This window comes from Phasianus colchicus, chromosome 7, assembly GCF_987193195.1.
Source record: "Phasianus colchicus chromosome 7, bPhaCol1.hap1.1, whole genome shotgun sequence".
Lineage (NCBI taxonomy): Eukaryota > Metazoa > Chordata > Aves > Galliformes > Phasianidae > Phasianus > Phasianus colchicus.
Genome location: NC_143442.1, coordinates 31,172,993 through 31,193,508, shown reverse-complemented (window position 1 = coordinate 31,193,508; position 20,516 = coordinate 31,172,993). Strand labels below are relative to the sequence as shown.

Here is a 20,516-nt window from a genome sequence, read left to right as displayed (position 1 = left end):
CTACGTACCTATCCCTATACATTGCGGAAGTCACGGGATCTGACCCTTCCGGGGGGACGGTCTCTTACTGCCTGGCAGTGGGTGCTGGAGGGTGCTTTCCTAGCCGTTCCAAGCTTTTTCAGGTTTGACTCGGTCTCGGGAACTCTCTCTCATATCTTGTTTGATTTATTAGTCTCAATTCCAATTAGATTGTATTATATTGTATTATTTTGCATTCCGATATCATAGTTAGTAAAATAAGTTTACCTCCATAGTTTGTTGCCGCTGTTTTTTTCCTTTTCCCCCTACCTTCCCATTTTGTGGGTCCAGGCGGGGGGTGGGGAAGGCAGGGGCCTACTGCCCCCTGTCACGGGCATTGACTGATCTAGTTAATTCCGTGACAATACCATGTACTATCTTTCAAAAAAGTCTGGAACCAGTACAGAGGCTTTTTTTTCTATTGAAATAATAGGACCACAATGTTGTCCCAAAGTAAATACAAGTTGCAACTGCTTTATAGCACCAGAATAGTCTGGCTTTTTTACTGTGCTTCTTTATAAATAATTCCTTTCTGAATGTTGTCATGATTCACCCCGCTGTTCTGCAAGTCTGAAGTAAAAAAGGAGAGCAGCTCAGAGGCATGCAGTAAATGCTGCCATCCCAGCGTGATCCTAGGTGAGAGATAATGAGATGACCTGATTTGCCAATTATGAATAGAGTGTCGTTTGGGATGTAATTATTTTATATGATGGTAATACTGGCAATAACACTTTCTATTCAGGTGTAACCATATCAAAATGGTTCTATAATCTTAATTTAGATGGCATTTAATATTTGTACAGAGAGATATACCAGATCTTAATGCTACAAAATACGCATTTTTTTCCAAGCATGATACTTTCATGGTACGTGAACTGCAGCGAGGACTTAAGCAGCCCTAAGGCTGGTATATTTGGTGCTCACATTGGCCTCTAAAGTAAATGCTTGTGAAACAGGTTAGATCTTATGACACTGTGCAGAATAAGTTTTGGGAGGGAGGTTGGGTAAATCTGAAAATTATACTTTGGCTTAGTAAAGAGACATTTATTTTCTGTATCCAATATGCAGATTTTCTCCTCTAGTCCTCTCTTCTGCCCTTCTCTTTCTATTTGGCTTAATTTTTTAACATCCCATTTTTTGAACCTAGTCATCTTGTTAAGAAGAAATGATGGAGGAGGTGTTGGGGTGACAGCAAGCTCTATTCATCTTCTGCTCTTGGCAATTCTGAAGAAATGGCTTATTTAACTATGAGGAGCTGGGACGTGGCTGGTGAACAGCTATAGGAGGCTGGGCAGAAAGGGTAGAAATAATTCTTACAGGTTGTGGAAAACAATTACTAATATGGGAAAGAGTTTATCAGTCACTTTGATAGAAGGGATTTGTCAGCTTGTCACCAGCATCATAGGGTTTTGGCTACATTCCCAACTGCTGTTAGAGGTGCAAATAACAGTAAGTGTCCCAAATACCCTTTTACCACCTTCTATTGAGTATGAGATTCTGACTGTTTGTGTACCCAGCTGCTATGATTTATGCTTTGTCACCTGAGAATTGAATTGTCACGAATTAAGCCACTGTGTCAGCTATGCATGCTCAGAAGCAGGAAGCTAGTTAAGAACAAATTATTGAAATATTAGCAGGCAGATCTCGCTGCAAAAGCGTGACTGAAAAGGTCAGTGCTGTTTCTCTTTTCTGAGTATGCATGAGATAAAACTGGAAAGCTTTAGGTCTATCGTCGGTATATTTTTTGTACACTTACATTAACTGTATCGAATAATCAGAACAGATTCCATCTTCAACATAAAATGATAGGCTATACCCATTTGCATAGTTCTGAATAGAAAGATTCATGTGCTGCTTTATGTCTTAAACACTGCAGTTACGCTGAGTGACAGCACCTCAATAACAATAAGAGATCAAGGCCTAAGGAGATAAGAACACAATTAAAAGAGATCTCGAGTCATCCATCATCATCAACATAGTATTAGATGATGGACTTCACCTTTCCAAGTCAGAGGTTGTTCTAGAACTTCGGTGCTCAGCTGACAACTATTTCAGCCTAAACATATTGATGCCCCTTTTGTTGTCATTTATTCTTGTCTTGACATCACCTTTTCTGCTCCCTGGTGCTTATCTTCCTGGAGTGTTTGTAGTAAGTGACCACATCTTTTCTCTATTTTCATTTAGAGAAACTAAAATCCACTCTGGTTCTGCAATGTTTTCTCATTTTTCACTTAAGCTTTTACATGCTATGGCTCTAGGCAGGATGTAAGTCCCATGTGCAGATTGTTCAAAGCGATTTCTCCTAATGGTATTAGTGACATCTAGCCTGCAGGGAAGGGAAAATGTCATTCAGATTTCATGTATGAGGTTACAGTTTCCTTTCCTCCGTCAAAATTGCAAATTCAGATGAAGTAAGAAAGAACATGAAATAAGATTAGTGTAAAAGCTTGTTGCTTCTTGATAGCCAGCAACGGGGACGTGGGAGGAGAAGAAAGTTGAGATCTTCAAAACATGTCAGGTATCAAGATGTCATTGTAAAAAACATAGGAAGCACTTTTGTGTGACAGTGTCCCTGGTGTCCTGACTGTCTTCTATACAAGACTGTGCCAGGAGGAGCAGGGGGCCAGCAATGGTGATTTCCTTAATAGAATTCATATTCTGTTTTGCATGACAACAGGCTGGAAATGCCGTGTGCCTGTTGGGAGCATCCTGTTGCATTCTTGCAGTGTTGTCATAACCCACATTATCTATTCTGTAAAGCTTGATAGTTATAACAGTGTATTTTGTCTCTTTCAATTATTCACCCTTCTTAGTTATTCACTACTTGTAACTTTATCCAATATAAAGGAGAGTAGCATCAGTTACATGGGAGAAAAATCTCAAATTATATTAGTAAAAGAAAATAAATTCTTTTTAATATGAATTCCTTCCTAGTTTGTGATGGAAGGGCTGGTTTGTAACCTGTATATTAAGCACTGGCAAATAGGGGAAAAATGCTTGAGGAGGGGAAGAGAATACACTTGTCAATGGAAAAAATGCTTTGTGTGGCAGATGGCTAAGCATCACCAGGGTAGTTTCCCACAGAGTCAGTCACACAGCACATGGCTACATTGCATATACATATGCATATACATTGCATAGCCTTCAGAAGAGAGATATTTTGGGACAGCTAACAATTGACTACCTGAGATTTAAGAATATTTATTATGGGTTACTTAATTTCAAGACCTTTTCCTGTGGATTAAATTATCTTTTGATTAATATGTTTGCAAAAACATAGAATAAAGCATTTTGTTCCCCTCACTGCTTAAACACACAGTAGATAAATCACATGACTTTCACTCAGCAAAGCCTACAGAAAATTCAGGCATCTGATACTGATAATAGTAACACAACCTGACCCATTTGTAACAGACAATCCATCAGACTTCCTAAATGCCTGTTCCTGGTCACAGGTGACACAAGGAATCTCATTCTGATAGTAGAGATGCATGGGTTTCAGACAGCCACAGATGCATCCACGTCATCAACACTTACATCACAGTACAGTCTTAAATTTCATGGAGTCACATTATAGTCACTTACAGATATGCATAGCAAATAAACTAGAAAAAAAATTACATGTGCCATGATATACCAGAGCAGGATAAAACATTCTCCATACTGTAAAAACTACTTTGACAGCAGTCGTTCTTTGTTTACACAACAGTTTATCATTACTAGTAAAACTTTTTCTGTACATGCAGGTGATAGCTTTCCTGTGTCAGAATTCAGACTTAGCACCTATTCTTACATGTGGTCACTGGGAGCTGTTTCTGACTCTGCATTTGAATTCTGTATATGAATGTAATGCAATTGAGTAAGTTTTTCTGTTGGCGTTTTTTTATGTTTGTTTGTTTTAAATAATATCACATATCCATACAAATCACATATTTGTATATATAATATATACAAATAATATATTTGCGTTCATTTCCTATATGAAATGTCTCATATGTGCAGTATTTAAACTTCCCTGAAAATTAAGAGTGGAGATGCTCCTTCACTCCCACATGGAAGATGAAAGAACAGATTTGCATCAGGTTTTTACCCCCCATAAAATTTACCAACTAAACATCATCTCCCATATAGATGATACCATACCTTTTCTAATCTGATACTGACCTAAGGTTTAAAAGCCTCAACCTGTACAGAACATCCAGAAAGGAGAAAATTATAAATACATAAACATAACCACTTTAAGCATACCTGCCATGGAGTGCACATCTTTGTGTAGTATGATTTTCACTAATTCACAAGTGATGGCCTTTAATCCCCAAGCTAGTCACTGCTGACTACTTTGAGGATTATGCAAACAACTAACTCTGCTTAGTCGAGCAGAGAAAGGGAAAACTACTTATCTATAGTTGTTACATGCATGCATGCACTGTCTTTCTGAGATCATTCAAAAGAATGAAAACTTCACAACAATAACAAACATCCCTGCTTTTAAAGGATTAAACATGGGGACTTAGGATCAAGTTTTCTGATGATGTCAGATCTCATCCACGTGTCACAAAATATGTATTTTCAGAACATTTTTAAAAAGCTTAAAATAATTGCCATGGTTACATGTTGGCAAATTGACATTTATTAGAAATCTCAGAACAACGTAATCTTCAAAATATAGTACTGGCAGAACAAAAGAAATTCTTGTAGCTGATAACCTTTAATCTATGATAGAGATACCAAAAGAAAAAGAAAAGCCCCAGATGAAACTCAGATTTAAGGATCGTAACAATGCTTCCAGTCATGGATTAAGAGGGCAAAAAATGGTAGTATGCTTATTAATTAGAATACATTAAGAGTAGATGTTTCACAATGAGAACAGATCATTTCTTCTGTACTTAATAGCATGATGCACATTATTTACTGGATTTCTAAAAACCAAGCAATGTTTTTTGAACATCGCACTTACACCTGAGTAAAGCACCTGTCCTGCAGCAGTCATACCGACCAACCCCAAACACCCAAGGCAATTCTCTCTCAAAAGAGAAATTAAACCAGAAATCGACCAAATAATGCAACTAGCTAAACAAGATGCTAATATAAACATAAAAAAAAAAAAAAAAAAAAACCAAATATAAGGAAAAACAAAATACAAAAAACCAAACAACACAGTACAACAATCACCTACCAAATGAGACAGTATTCACGTGGGTGAACAAAAAGCTCTAAGTATGTTAGGACACTGTGAGCTGCCTGACTACTGAAGGTCAGTCATATTTCTGCCTGAAAGCCCATAAATGTCCCAACAAGTAATGAGGAAATTCCTCTTTCTCTCAGGTGGGCGTGATCAGAAAGATATATAGTACCAAAAAAACCCTACAAGTGTCATGCATACATTTTATGGTATTGCTAGCTTTCTATCTTTCCTGGGAGCTACTGCTTTTATCTATAGATAGCTATTATTTCAGGTTACAAGAGGCTGGAATAAATTTGCAAACAGTCTACTCCAACATCAATTTCTTCAGTGCCTAAGCAGACTTTCATTTCTCATTTCCTTGAGAAGTTACCTTTTTATCTACCTTGTGAGCATGCTATTTGAAACATGCTCTGCAGTGGTCCCCTAAACACTGTGCAATAAAATGCTTAAAAGTAGTAATTACTGTCATGACATCTTGGTCCATCCAACATGAAATGCTGATTAGTCTTACTAAACAACTTACAAAAATGAGTGGATTGGAAGCACATTGCCTTCCTACGCATTAGTGTTCTGCAAGTAACTGACTCATGCAACCTCTTCCAGTGACTGCACCAGCTTGGTGGTCTCTTAGTCTGAAAACTTAGCTCACAGAGTCTATGAGACATAGGTCTCCTACGGAGACTAAGGAGCCTTCTTTTTATTTACCATACTAATACTGGCAATAACTTCAAGGTCCTGACCTTAATTTTTAGAGGCCAACAAAAACCAAGCCTGCAATGCAAATCTTCAGTCTCCTCTCTCCTCACAACTCACCTTGGTTATTAAATGTGGGAGGAGAAAGGCTGCAGAAGGAAGTTCTTCAGACAACACTAATGCAATTTGATCTATATAGTACATGTCACTTGGCAGAACCTTCAAGGCTTTTGCTGTTAGAGTGTGCAAGGAAAAGCAGCTGAACTGAAGAGCAATCACCTTGCACACTTAATGCTGCAAGTCTCTAACAGAATCTGATCACTGACTAGAAAGACCTGAAAATCACTTGGAAAACAAACAAACAAAAACACCCAAGAGGCACTGGACACCACAATTTGCTTATGAAAGAGCAAGTTCACAAACTCTTAAAAAAAAAAAAACAACAAACTATCATGCCATGAATGTTAAGCTTCAGTATTATACAGAGCAAGTTGAATGGCAAGGTGGGAGAAAATGATATGCAACTATTTTAGGAATGATCTTTGCATTCAACAAATAGTTTTAACAGTAACACATAACACACCAAAGTGTGCCAGCAGTTTTGAAGACTAAAATTATCAAGTGAGAAAAGAGAGCATCATTGGGCAAGCTTCAGAGGCCTGAAAGAAACATCAGTTGACAATGTGATATGTATCTATTTTAGCCAATTTCTGGACACAGAAGTTGTGTCCTGAATTTTATCTATCTGTATGTAACCAAGTAGTAACTTGCTTCAAAAAGGGGATTTGTCTTCCTCTCTTTTCTTGTAGAAATCTACAACTGTGTAAAACAAAACAAAAAAAAAATCAAAACCAAACAGTAGTTCTATAGTCAGCACAGCTTTGCTAGGGAATAACCACAGCTATTTCAAGTTTGTTAACAGGTTTCTTCATTGATGAGAAGCAAAGAAGCTAATTCAAATGGTTGTTTGGAAAAAGGAGAGTAGATTGTGTGTTTCTTCAGCATTCTTTTTGCTTACTTTCTTCATCTAGATTTGATTTGGCTTCAGCAAAACAAAGCTATACAACAATTTTAAAAATCTGGTCAAAGTTTAATATGATGGGTTTCATTTTGGGGTGACACTTCTCTATAACAATGAGATAAAATACTTGGAAAACAAGACAAGAGGCTAAAGAGAAAAGGTTTAGGTTTACCTGATTGGACTCAACAAAACAGAAACAAACAAAAAGTTTTCTGTTTTAAGACAACAGAACAGAAAAGGAGACCAAAGGAAGATTTCAAACAGAGTGAAGAAAAAGGCAAAATGGATGAAATCCACTTAACCACCAGTTAGTAACTATTTTTGAAGCAAGCCATAAGAAATATGAAACCCGGGAAGAATAACATTGGGACCAAGTTTTGCAGGCTTCAACCTGTTTGTGCTGGCCAGGCAGAGCTCCTTCAGGGTGACTAATAGATAAAACTACCAAAAGGAGGAAGAGTGAGGCACACCCTTATGCTACTCTGAAGTCAGTTCCACTCCTTCCAGGTGAAACCACATCAAATTGCTATCTAGAATGCTGTTCATCAAGGTGACCTTAAAAAATTATATCTACACAATAAACAAAACAATTCCAGTAGAATTATTTGTAGGAAGACCCTGCCAGGTCAGGCATGGGCATCTAAATCTAAATCTGACATACTATTTCTGAATTGCATTTATTAAATTCAGTAGGAAATCTAGTATTACCAATACAGAAAAAGTAATCCACTTAAGCCAAAGAAAAATCATTTAAGTCTAATAACTGACAACTAATGCAGCTCAAGCACTGTGTGGTTGGAAACTACATTTCAATTCTGAGAGAGAAGTGGGAAACATATTTATTGATACAATATAGTGATTTAATAAAGAGAACTGACTTAAAAAGATATGCAATGGCAAGGTACCCTTGATTATTTACAACAAACACTCCTCTCTGAGAGGCTCCACTGAGTCACAAGGTTCAGATTGAACCCCTTTTCTTTCTAAACTCCTTCTCAGAGGAAACCTGCATGCAGCTGAAAGCAGTCCTAGTCTCAGACTTGTTTAACGGTTTATGTTTAAGTGATTACATGTGCACAAAGATATAACCTTAGCAAAGCTAAGAAACCTTAAAGCTATTAATCACTCAATGAGGCTCTGAATGAATGAGAATCTGAATGCAAGATGTCAAGCTATAGGGAATCTCTGTGCAGGCACAGCCTTGAAAGGCATCCCTATGCGAGGAGAGATCCTAGTGTGCAGCTTACTGCCATGTTGGAGGGGCTCAGTGGCTGCTCACTCTTAATGGCCTAAGATGGCTGACACACAATCATGGTATGGTCAACTGTGTACTAGCCCATGTTCAAATGGTTCTCAGTTGCTGAATCCTGTGTCTGATGGTCATTTTTTTCAGCCCTCCAATGTGAGACAGATTTATGGTTGCTATTTCTCTTAGCAAGACAGTCTTATCAATCCTGAGCGGGGCCTTGGACTTCTCATTGCCTGTCTGAACGAAGTCTTGTGCGAAATGGCCAGGCCAAAGGAGAAACTAGAAGGGGAACAAGCAGGACACCATTACATAGTTCACAGCCTATTTTATACATTCTTGGAAAATAAACTCATTTTTCCACTTAACAGTTTTAAATGGGGGATCATGGTTTTGATGCTTGAACAAGCCTAACTTGTTTCCTTAGTCCAAAATTTCTAAGATGACTAGGAAAACATAGAGTGATAATGTTGAGAAAATGTATTCTAGACTTGATTTGTTTTGCAGTTTAGTTCTTGAAAAAGAACTTATGCTTAGATATTTCAAGGCTAATGAACAGCATGATCTCAAGAGGCAATATCAACTGATAGATGCAGTAGAACCACTAGAAACGATTGCATTATACTGCCAACAATGATACAAATCTTAAAAAAGCAATTCTCATAGAGACTGTTTTCATATACCCTGTCATAACCCAATTATATCTTAAGCTATCAGCAGATTTAGTTGTTATTATTTTAGAAAGATAAACATTTAAATTACTGCTCCTGTGGAGCACCAAGAGCTCTGCTAACACTTGTGTGGTTCTGTTGATTGGAACAGGCTGCACTGACATGAACTGGAACTGAATTGATTACTGAACATACTACTTCCATTGCTATCCTTCCCAAGAACATTACATAAAACATCACATAACTTCTTCTTTTAATCACATTTCATTTCTGGAGAGAGACTGATTCCACTTCGAAGAAGAAGAAAAAGATTTTAAAGAGCACCATGAGCTGCCCTGTTATCAGAATTGATATTGCATCCCAGAGAATACAATAAATGTGCTCATTTAGACACGAAATTATTCTTTCTACTAGCAGAGCAGATAAGCAGTGAGTCAAAGCTGAGTATATTTGTTCCTTTGTTATTTACAGTTGCCCTTCCAGAAACACAGGAGCAGACTGTCACCTTCAATTGAAGGAATCTATGAGGTATGCACTACCCTGTGTACTCTCACCATCACTTAAGAACATCTGTGCCTTTTAAAGAAGATAATAAAAAAAAGCAAAACAACCAACAACCCAACAAGTCACAACAAGGCAATCACCTTCTCTTGATCAAATCCAGCAAACGGACTGAAATATTTAGGAAGGGGATGACAAAGAACACACACAGTAAGAGGCTGAGTAAAAATTGTTTCCATAGAAATCTTGTCCTCTAAAACAGTGATAGAAATCACCATGGTAACTAACTTGGAGAGTTATGATGGAGATTTGAAATTCTTCCTGGTTTAAGGACTGCTGCACCAGCAACTGCATCCCTCTCAAGGAAAAGTTCAAGATGTATGCATACATATATATATATATGTATGTATATATATATATACACATACACACACAAATACACGTGCACACAATAATTAAATAGAATTTCTTAGCAACTTTCAGTCTGAAAGTTTAATAGAGGTTTAAATGATTTTAGAGCTTTTGTTTCAAGTAACAACATGAATTGCAAGCCAAAACAAATAAAAATAAAAATACACACACATCAAGATATGCTGGATATTGTTTGAGAGCACTCCATAAAAATAAAAATCAAGAATTTGGTAGAAGATAAAGAAATCTCAGTGATTCTATTTTCTTTCCAAACAACAGCCAGAAATACTTTGATGCATCCATCTCTTAAAGGAATCAGCATTAACATAGGAATACAGAAATAAATTTTCCCTGTTCCTGTGAACCAGACAACATATTCTCTATGACGTACAAATTATGTCAGCTACCTTTATATCCTAACTCTACCAGTGTTTTTGGTCTGTTTTCTGATATTCATACTATTTTAGAAAAAAAAAAAAAGCAATCAGACAGCTGACCTCCAGCTGCTGACCGCATTTGAGAGGAAAAAAAGGCAGCTGATAAGAATGACTAAATAACTCTCTTATCTGAATAATACTTAATTTCTCACAGGAGGTTGCAAAGCCTTAAGGTATAAACAAATAGTTCTTCATTTTCCCCTCATTTTCACAGAACAATTTTGCTGCTGCCAACAGTTTCAAGCACTGACATTCACTCAGAAATCCTATTCCGAGGAAATTTGCAATGGAAGCTAATTTAAGTAATTGAAATGGTGAAAGTTATCATGATAAAGAGCTCTCTTGGCCTTCCTTAAGTCCACCCTCCCTGCTGCGTTTAGGTCAGAGACAGGTGAATAACTCCATCAAATATTAGCCTGTTTAAAACAAATTTATTTCAAATACAAGGGCTATTTTTGAAGAACAGGCAACATACTACTATGAAGCTTTAACATGTTCAAATTTTCCTGCTTCATAATTCTGTACATAGTGTGCTTAAGAGTATACATAAGAATTCTAGCATTTAAATGTAATCATGAAACAGAAGATGCCGTGGTGAAACTCAGCATGATGCATTTGCTGATCCAATTCTCTTCCTTAACTGAAGGGTAGCCACCCTTCAGGATCTGAATTTGGGAGCTTTAACTAATAAGCTAATGGGAGTCTTTACAGCTTTCTAACAGCTGGCTTGTATAGAAACAAGATATCTTGGCACAGAGAATTATTTACACCCATGTAATTTCAGCACAACAGATGATTTGCCACATAACAATAGAAAGCTGCAAAATAAGTGATTTGAGACAGAAATGATTATCCCAGCTTTGGCTGAACTTCTCTTCCATTATTAATTCAACAATCAAGATTGCTGATATGGAGAGGGAGTATTTCAGCAGTTCAAGAAAACCTCCATACTTGGCATGCAATTAGCAAAACAAAAACAATACAAAAACAAGCCAACTCATCATACAACACTCATTCTCTAAAGTATATGAATTCTTTTTTATGTAGCTGCATTCCTCTAGACTGTTTTACAGGGCATTTTAAATGGACTGGACATTTTTCTTCAAGTCAGAGATTTTTACATGTTATCCTATTGCTAAATGTGACTAGTTGCTAAAATGCTGTATTTACGCAATGTAGTTAAATTTCTCTCGCCCTGTGAATTATAATCAAGAAGAGAGAAAATGCAATTGGAAATTTTTTTTTCCTACTGAAAATAGTTGTTTTGCCTTTCAGTGACATGCAATTTTTCTCTGCTTTACAAAGCCATTTGAAACACTCATGAAATACTTATACAAGTTAATAGTAAGAAGAAAGAAACCACCTCCAGAATAGTACTTCTGCTTCCTTCTACAGCTCTAGCTCACGTTACGGTCAGAAGGTTTGATAGCAAGAGTTATGCCATAAAGGTATACAAAGAAAGAAGACGATTTCTAACAATGGCAGAACAAGTTCAAACCATATTACAAAGATAGATAAAAAATGAATCAGGTTTTTAAATCAATGTCACTGGTTAAGGCAGGTGGTTCCTTTCACCTTGTTGCTTTTGTAGAACACCTCATACCTTTGCTGTAGTACATTAATTCATGATTAATGCCTAGGACAGAAGTAGCTAACTGCAAGAAATTCTTTAAAAATTGCAGATTACCTTCAGGAAGTCTGGATTGCTCTGTGCCTGCCTTCAGCTCACAGTCTTTGAGAGTTCAAGTTTGGACTGAATCCAATGCAAAAGGGAAGCCTTCACCACCAGTCAGCTTTTCTCTCATTACTACCTCCTTGATTCTTTTCCCCCTTGACCAAGCTGAGGATTCATTTATCTGTGCAGACCAAAGCAGCCACCAACAAATGCTTTTTCCTGATGCAGTTCTGATATTGTTGATGGCAACCTCCCTCACCTAGTGTAACAAACAGTCATCCAGGCTTTAAATTATAAAGAAGGGAAACAGACTTGGGCCATCCTAGACAGAAAAAAAACATGCTCACCCTTCCACTTCTCCTGAAGGTTGATAGGTGTTTTTCACTAATGTGTAAGGGAACAACAAAGAATCATAGAATGGCTTGGTTTGGAAGAGACCTCAAAGATCATCTAGTTCTAGCCTCCTTGTCTAGCCTTGTTCGGGTGGTTGAAATCCCTCATCACAATGAGAGCCTGTGAATGCAGCACTTCTTGTAGTTGGAGCAAGAATGCCTCATCAGTGAGTCTCTGTAGCTCTATAATGCTGGAGCTGTCACTGTGGCAGCCAAAATACTGACACATTTGTGTCCTTAGCTTATAAGAAACATTCTTGGAAAGAGAGAAGGAAAAGAAACTCTCCCAGCCTCCATAAGATGGTTGCTTCCAGTTAAGCGTCTGAGGAAGGAAATCCACTGCCCACAGTGCATATCTGTGGGGGAAAATGTAGCTGTGAGCAGTCAGCAAAGAGTTTATTATACTCCTTGATGGACCCTGTAACTGTGAAACCTTGGGAGTCTGGAGTATAAGACAGAAAGCAAATGGTATCTGTTTGCATCTAAGGGTAAACAGGAGGTTCTTTTTGTATGCATTGTTAATCTTACCACACTTAAGGAACCTTTCATCCTTTATCACTGTGTTTTGGGAGAAGCTAGGCCAATTAGCTGATTAGAGGGACAGGAATTCCTGGCTTGTAAGTGAATGGTATATAAAGATGTATGTTGAACACCATAAAACAGAACTATTTGGAGAACTATTCAGAGAACTATTCTGATGCTAGAAGAAACTGTGAGAGCTCTCTAACTTGACTGAGCGCTGACACATATCCATAATCATCTGTTTAGCCAACTGCCATCTCTTCAGTAAGGTACATGAATCAAATAAAAAACAACAAACATCACTACTAGGGAAACAAACAAACACACCTACTCTACCAACATAACGAGCAATAAGTAATGGTATCAGCATAGTACAGAACAAGGCAAAAACACATTGTCAGAATATCAGAAACAATACATTCAAGAGTATTTTCTTGCTGTAATGCACTTATGATTAAATACTCTTTGGATGTACCTTTTGAATTCAATAACTCCTTAGGGAGCGTTTCAGGGAGTAAAAGTTACTATGTATTTGGAATTACTCAGATGATTTGTCACCTCACCTTTATACAGCTAAGCTCATCACAGGAACCAATACACATTTAACATCCTTTCACTAAAGGCTTAATGATATCACTATGTCGTATCCTTTAGAGGAGGCCACATCAAATTGGAAGTCAGCCTTTCACATCCCCTGCATGAGACTATTAAATTTGAGTGCTTGAAACAAGATCTTATTAAGATTACACAGTAAGACCGGGAATACTACCAAGCACCTTAGAGTCAGCTTCACACTAATGCTGATTTCAAAGATTCACTAGTTGAGCATTTAATTAGCCAGCCATAGGCCAATAGACTGTTCAGCATCCTCAGCTCAAATTTCCTGAAAGGGTTGACAGTTAAAATATTTTGTTTTCCTTATGTGCTTAGTTTTGGCTATTTCACTATCTTCAGTCACCCTCAAAGTATTTCTCAGTAGTGCATCAGCCTCATTCACATTTGACCTGAAATATGCCATATATGTGAAAAACACCCTTAAAGTTCTTTACTTTTTGAAATTTAAAGAGAAGAATAAATAAAATTATCTGCTGTCGACAAGGCAGCAATTAAGTGGTTGTATTATGCAGCTACATTCATATCTTCAGTCTGAAGTCTCCAACCATCCCTCATCACTAACACAAGATTCACCACCTAACCCTCTCCAGAATTTATTAGACAAGGAGTTTCCTTAAATATTGCTTCTCTTTTTTTTTTTTTGTTTAATATCTTGATTGCAACTCTGAAAGAGAGAGACAGCTCCACAAAAAATCTAATTTTCCTTGTGCTTATCTAAACAGAAGCAAAATACATTGTCCATAAAAAATGAGATTTCTGAGCCTGAATTGGAATCAAAAGCAAAATAAAATCCAAATTGCAACAAGCACAAAAGCTTTGTTTTATCTACATGATCAATGTTATTTGCAACAAACTAGTTCAAATGAAAATTCTAATGACTCAGTGAATGAAGAGACATGGGAACAGTTTTTCATTTGTAACACATGGAGTTCAATTTATAGAAGGAGTCTACTCACAGGTACACATTTTCAAACAACTCATTACACCTGTAACTTCTAACTGTGCTCTGTTCTTCACTCCAATGCATACCCTTAGCAAAAACCTTTAAAACTAAAGATGTTGCTTCCTATTCAGTACCTTGACAACTCACCACTTTCGGTGATTTAGTCCTCAAAAGAGGGAAAAAAAATAATGCAAAACTCACAAAGAGAAAAAGATAAAGCAACTCTTCTCCTCTTTTTGTCTTGAGACTGTATTCCCAGAACCTTTATATCATCTGAAGGATCTGCAAGGACAGTGCTCTGATTTCCATATCTTATACTGATGACAAATATTCTCAGTGATATCTGTTTTGGTTTATCCCCTCTGGAAAAGTACTGAATACCCACAGGAACCGTAAGACTGAATCTTAAGGTCTCACTTGCTGGAGAAATACTTCAAGGGCTCCATTTCCATAATCTCTAATTCATTAATTCATTCTGCCCAACTAAGTGAATATTTACATTTCTTATGGAAACCCAAGGGGTTAGAACAGGTTCATTAGGACAGATTCAAAAAATTCATTTCTCACTAGTCTAAAATAGCTCAACTCTAAAAGATGAATTAAGTGTCTTTAGAAATTGGGTATATCTCAGTTTCTTCAAAGTGAGAATTCAGTTCTTCATTTAAATCCCATCAGAACCATAAGCACTAGTTGGTGAAAAGGGTGTAAGGCAGTACAGCCTTTTCCTCTGTATCTTGTTTTATCTTTTATTGCCTTGCATTTGTTTAAGAAAAAAAAATCAAAATACTACTATAAGAGGAAGAAATTCACTTTTAAAAAAAGTATTTCCTAATTCTATATTTTACCAAAAAAAAAAAATCAAAATAAACGGCAAAAAAATCCAGAAAAATCAATTTCTAATTGTAATTTTGTTTTGATCAACCAGTCCTCTCTTCCAACTTATTTCCAGATGTGGAGAAGGAATGAAATATGTCAAAACAAACCAGCACTTCTAAGAAAAACATGCTTCTACAAATGCTGCATGCTCACATTATACAGTGAGTATCCGAATTATACACAACACTTCTAAAACCCAGTAGAGGCCAATCAAATGCACCTGAAAGATATTAAATTTCTCTTTGATCAAGCTACATTGACTATCTAATTACACAGAAAATTTATTGCTGTCTAATGGAGAAAAAAAGGAAAAACATTAATGTAGGTTCCCAATTAAATGTTTCTCTTGGGATTCAAGAAAGCAGTTATGTCAGTTATATCTGAGAGTTCTACATAATTCCAGGCTTCCTTACTTGAGCAGCTGGAGATGGTTCCAACAAAACCCAGCAGCACAGTACTTCACCTCTTGTCATTTTGAACCAGCTTGTGAAAGTCTGATAGACTTCCCAGAATCACTTTGTATGGGGATTGAATTTCACAAGGCAAGAATTGTTTTTGAACTTCCTCAAGAACAGCTAGGCACATTTTGGATTTAAGTGCTTCTGACCAACTCTTCAATTAGCAGGCATGCATCCTGACCAGAAAACTGAAACAGTATCTGCTGCATGGCCCCAAGGCTAAATACGTTCTTATCTAGTAGGAAGGAAGAAAAAAAATCTTCCTTGCATGATCAAAAGGTATAATACTTTCAAAAGATGCCTTAATGGACCGTCAGTTCCTCATCACAACTTTTGGTTTCAAATTCTATAAGGGGAGAAAAGGGGGAATAAATATTCTTTTCTATATATTGTGTATCCCTTGAACAGGTAAAATAACACAAGAAAAATTCCATAGGGTGTAGTCGTAAAATGAAATAACTTTAGCTTAACATTAGTCAAGCTTAATGGTTTGATACCCATTCACCAATAACAGTTGAGAGATACTAGCACGATATGGTGTGTTGGCTGGTGCGTTCTATACAGTTACCAGTAAGAAAAGAAAAGAAAGCACAATTGCATAAATGACAGAAAGAATTTCATACTGATTATAACAAGGCATGAATCTTCTCTCTGAGGGCAAGCCGTTTGCGTCCTGTACTGGACAATTAATGTCATTAAAGAAAGTAGAATTAATAGCTCTCATTAAAAGCATCTGGAGAATTTCAGAGCTACAATAACTGTGATCAACCCACAATGCTGAAGTAGAAGTCAAGGTTACATCCTTTACTCCTGCCTTCAACTTCTGCTGTATTAGCTTTTATTTATTAAGTTACAAAGTCTCAGTGTCACACACAGAATCACAGAATGGCTTAGGTTGGAGGAGACCTTAAGGATCAAGTTCTAACCCCTGGCCACAGGCAGGGTTACCAACCACTAGGTCACGTACTAGATCAGGTTATGCAGGGCACCATCCAACCTGGCCTTGAACACCTCCATGGATGGGGCACCCACAGACACTCTGGGCAGCCTGTGCCAGCACCTCACCACCCTCCCAGTGAAAAACTGCCCCTTGAAATCTAATGCATCTTCCCTTTAGTTTAAAACCATTCCCCCTTGTCCTATCTCTATCTACCAATGTAAAAAGTTTATTTCCCTCTTGTTTATAAATTCCCTTTAAATATTGGAAAGCTATAATGATGTCTCCATGCAGCCTCCTCCAGACTGATCAAGTCCAGCTCCTTTAGCCTGTCTTCATAGAAGAGGTGCTACAGTCCTAAGACAGTTATGGAAAAACCTTAACTATCATCCTTATCAAAGATAATCACAAGCAGTATATTTACTGTGTTAGAATACTGATTACCTGGAATTATCTTACAGTCATAATCACAGAAAAGAACATCCTGAGTTGGAACAGACCTTCAAAGATCAAGTCCGACTCCTGTCTCCACACAGGACCACCCAAAATTCAAACCTTATAACTGAGAACATTGTCCAAACACTTCTTGAGACCTGGCAGCTCAGGGCTGTGCCCATCGCCCTGGGCAGCATATTCCATGCCCATTGCCCTCTGGGCAGAACACTGTCCTCTCACCCAGCCTGACCCTCCTCAGTGCAACTCCATGCTGTTCCCTCAGCACGTGTGATCTCAAAGAGCTCTAATTAAAAGATTTATAAGAGTTTTTAAAAATGGCAACAACAGGCAGCACATAAAAACTTCAGAGAACACTTAAACTTTCCAATGAAAATAGCTGTCCTACCTTTTGCAGTCTGAGCCTCTGGACCAGCAGAATTTATGCAGTGCTCCAAGTTTTAAGGGAAAGACTCACATACAGCACTTGCGGAGAGATCCTGCATCAAGAAGTGAAGGAGCACCAGTTCAGATCTTCCATATCTGAAAACAAATAGATTAACAGAACATGAATCATCTTTATCACAAGTTTTTGTAAACCTCTTGCCAGGAGCAAAGGTTAATTTTTATACAGCTCAGCAGGGCAAACTTGTCTTGGATATGTGAGACTACTGCTAAGTTGCAAAAAAAATACTCGTGAGAAACTTGAGAGAGCTAAGCAAGGCAGAAAGGTAAAACTACCGGGAGAGGTGAGACTGCTCTGACCGTGACAGCTAGCACCTCCTGAATTGAGGAGGCAAAACAACGGTATGAGAAGGTGTAAAACCGTATGGGGGGAAAAAAACATCACGCTGGAAGACAGCAACTCACTAACTGTGAGATTAAGCACATTTCAAGTACAGCAGTGAGGAAAAAACATAACTTATCTTCATATATATGTGAAGATACATAAATGAGTCAGCTGAGAGAGAAAGAGATGGCTGCAACAGTCTCATACCCTGAATATTTCCTTCCTATACCTGGGAGAAAAGATCAAGCTATATCAAATATTCTGGAAATAAAGTTTCTGATGTTGAATTGCCAAGAGAGTACTAGCTTTGATTTAATAACAAAATCCAGTGACCTTATTTAAAAGAGAGTAGGACTTGGGCTTTACATCCATTAGAGCAAGAAGTCAAATATTCTTCTATTTTCTTTAATCATTAAAAATTATCATTTTGTAAAGCGCTGTTTTAGAAAATTCAAAGTTTTTCTTCATTCTACTGAAAACAATAGTCACCTGGTAGAAGAATTTGAATGTTGATATATCATAGCACTTCCTATAAAACTATTCATCACCAAAATTCCAAAAGGCAGCTTAAATCTACCATTCGTATGCCTATTAATTCTTTCATGTTAACATGTAACAATTTAAGCACTTCACAAGTGGGAAAGCACCTAAGAGATTGGAAATACTGCCTTGTGAAATTTACAGAAGCAGCTGCAAAATAGGTGAAGCATCTACTAGAGAATCTTGTGGGAGAAGATAGAGCATTGAATACTGAATACAAGTTGTGCCTTAAACTTGTAAACCAGTCAGTTTATTTATACTGATCAAGCACCTTTCAACGACACTTCACCAAAACTGCAAAAAAACAAAAAACAAAAAACCCCCCACCAAATTATCTCCTCTAGACCAAATATTACTGAACATGAAATAGTACCAATGGTATAAAATGATATGAGCATTTAAACAGTATTTCTCAATAATGTAGAGAAAACATCTATATATAATATATAAAACATTGGAGACAAACTCAAACACGATGCACCAGCAAAGGAGCACTGATGAAGTATTCTTTCCAGACCTCCTGCCCCTACAAGGGTACACAGTATCATTTCCCATTTACGGGCAGAACAAGTCATGACCACCAAATAAGTTTTAGGTACAACTTTGCAAAGATCAAGACTTCACATCTTCTTTAGTATATATAGCCACTTTAATCTCCTTTAATATATATACACACACACACTAAAATATATGTAAGTATTAATAATTAGTATATATATAATAATATATGTATTAGCGTGAAAGAAGTGCTCTACTGTGCAGTGTCTAAGCAGAAGACATTGCTCACAAAGGCTGTAAAGTCTTATCCTTGGAGATTTTCAAATTCTCCAAGACAGCTGCTCTAGATGCCCTTGCTTGAATAGGGGAATCTGGTGACTTCCGGAAGTCCCTGCCAACATCAGCCATTCTGAAATGCCAAAATGGAATTGAACATCCTCACATAAATACAGGAAATCTTTGTAGTTCATTAAGTTCAACCATAATCCTTAATTTCTTTACCCAGAAAATGGAAGCTATATAGATGTATTTCTCATCAGCTAGCAGGAAAGGAGAGAAAGGAAGAAGTGCAAGAAACTTTCCCATTATTCACAAATACAAGCAAGGAAGAGCTGAAGCATGTATCCACAACAAAGTTTACCTCTTCATATGAAAGTATTCTCCCCTGCTCACTATTTCTCAAGTTAGAGTTATCACACTCCCTAAGCTCCAAGGCTCTCATTAAGGTGCACAACACGATGCTGACTTGCCATCAGGCAACCACCTGTCCTGTGCAAAGCTGCAAAAAGCCCATGTTAGAAATGGTTTATGCTCACCTAACAAACATACGTGTGCATTATCTTCCATCTGTTATCACCACAAACAAGCAGCAATAAATGCTGAAAGAAAATTAAGTGGATGCTTCTAACAGCTTTCCTTACTGTTTATCAAACAAAAATGCAAACTTGAACTCCCTGGATTTAACGTCAGATCCTGGGGAAAAATCACTCCTCTTTGTTTTCACACTTCTCCTTGCTGCCTGCTTTCTCCAGACCAACAACCACAAAGAATTTCCATATCTCAACTAGCCAACACTCAAGGGAACAGGCCTTTTTTGGGAAAAGCTAGAAGCACATTACAGGGAAAGTAGAGGAAAAAGCCTTTTCTTTAAAAAAAAGTTTTAACTTTAGGGTTTAATTAGAGCATGGGTTCAGTTTTAGCATTTAATTCGTGTTGTGACTATCAGAATTAAGGAACAAGCTAGAAGTCATCCTTATTTAACTTGGTCACTCAGACATTATCTTTGCAGTATGGGCCTTGTAATTGGCCTCGAGTTGCTTACTTTATCATGAGAAGCAAAGTGGCCAAAGTACTGTTTAAACCCGAGTGCTGCACTACCATAAACTCTGTGACAGGTTTATGAATGATACTGAGTCTACTGTTTTGAGTTCAAATAATCGGCAGCACATAGTGAGGTTAAACCTAAGACTGTTGGTCCTCCAGCTAATAGAGAATGCTTGTTCATCATGCTTGCGAATAGGTCAAATGTTTAGCTCTATTTCAGTTAAAGTACAATAATTAAAATCTGTAGAGTAGCACATCCTTTTTTCTTCACAGAACGGTCTAATCTATAACAGGCTTTAGGAAACAAAACCACAACATTATGAATTATTGAT

General features: G+C 37.3%; 1 long non-coding RNA gene across 7 annotated transcripts in view; it reads right to left on the bottom strand.

Moving 5' to 3' along the window:
* The window catches only part of LOC116235935 (uncharacterized), a 352,161-nt gene that overhangs the window by 75,261 nt on the left and 256,384 nt on the right, over positions 1–20,516 (bottom strand). For 6 of the 7 annotated variants that reach the window (XR_016468421.1, XR_016468418.1, XR_016468417.1 and 3 more), the window contains one exon: positions 17,443–17,576. This is a non-coding gene — a long non-coding RNA (uncharacterized LOC116235935). Of the gene's footprint in view, positions 1–386; positions 2,345–17,442; positions 17,577–20,516 lie in introns of all 7 variants that reach the window. The other variant, XR_016468420.1, reaches the window with a different exon arrangement.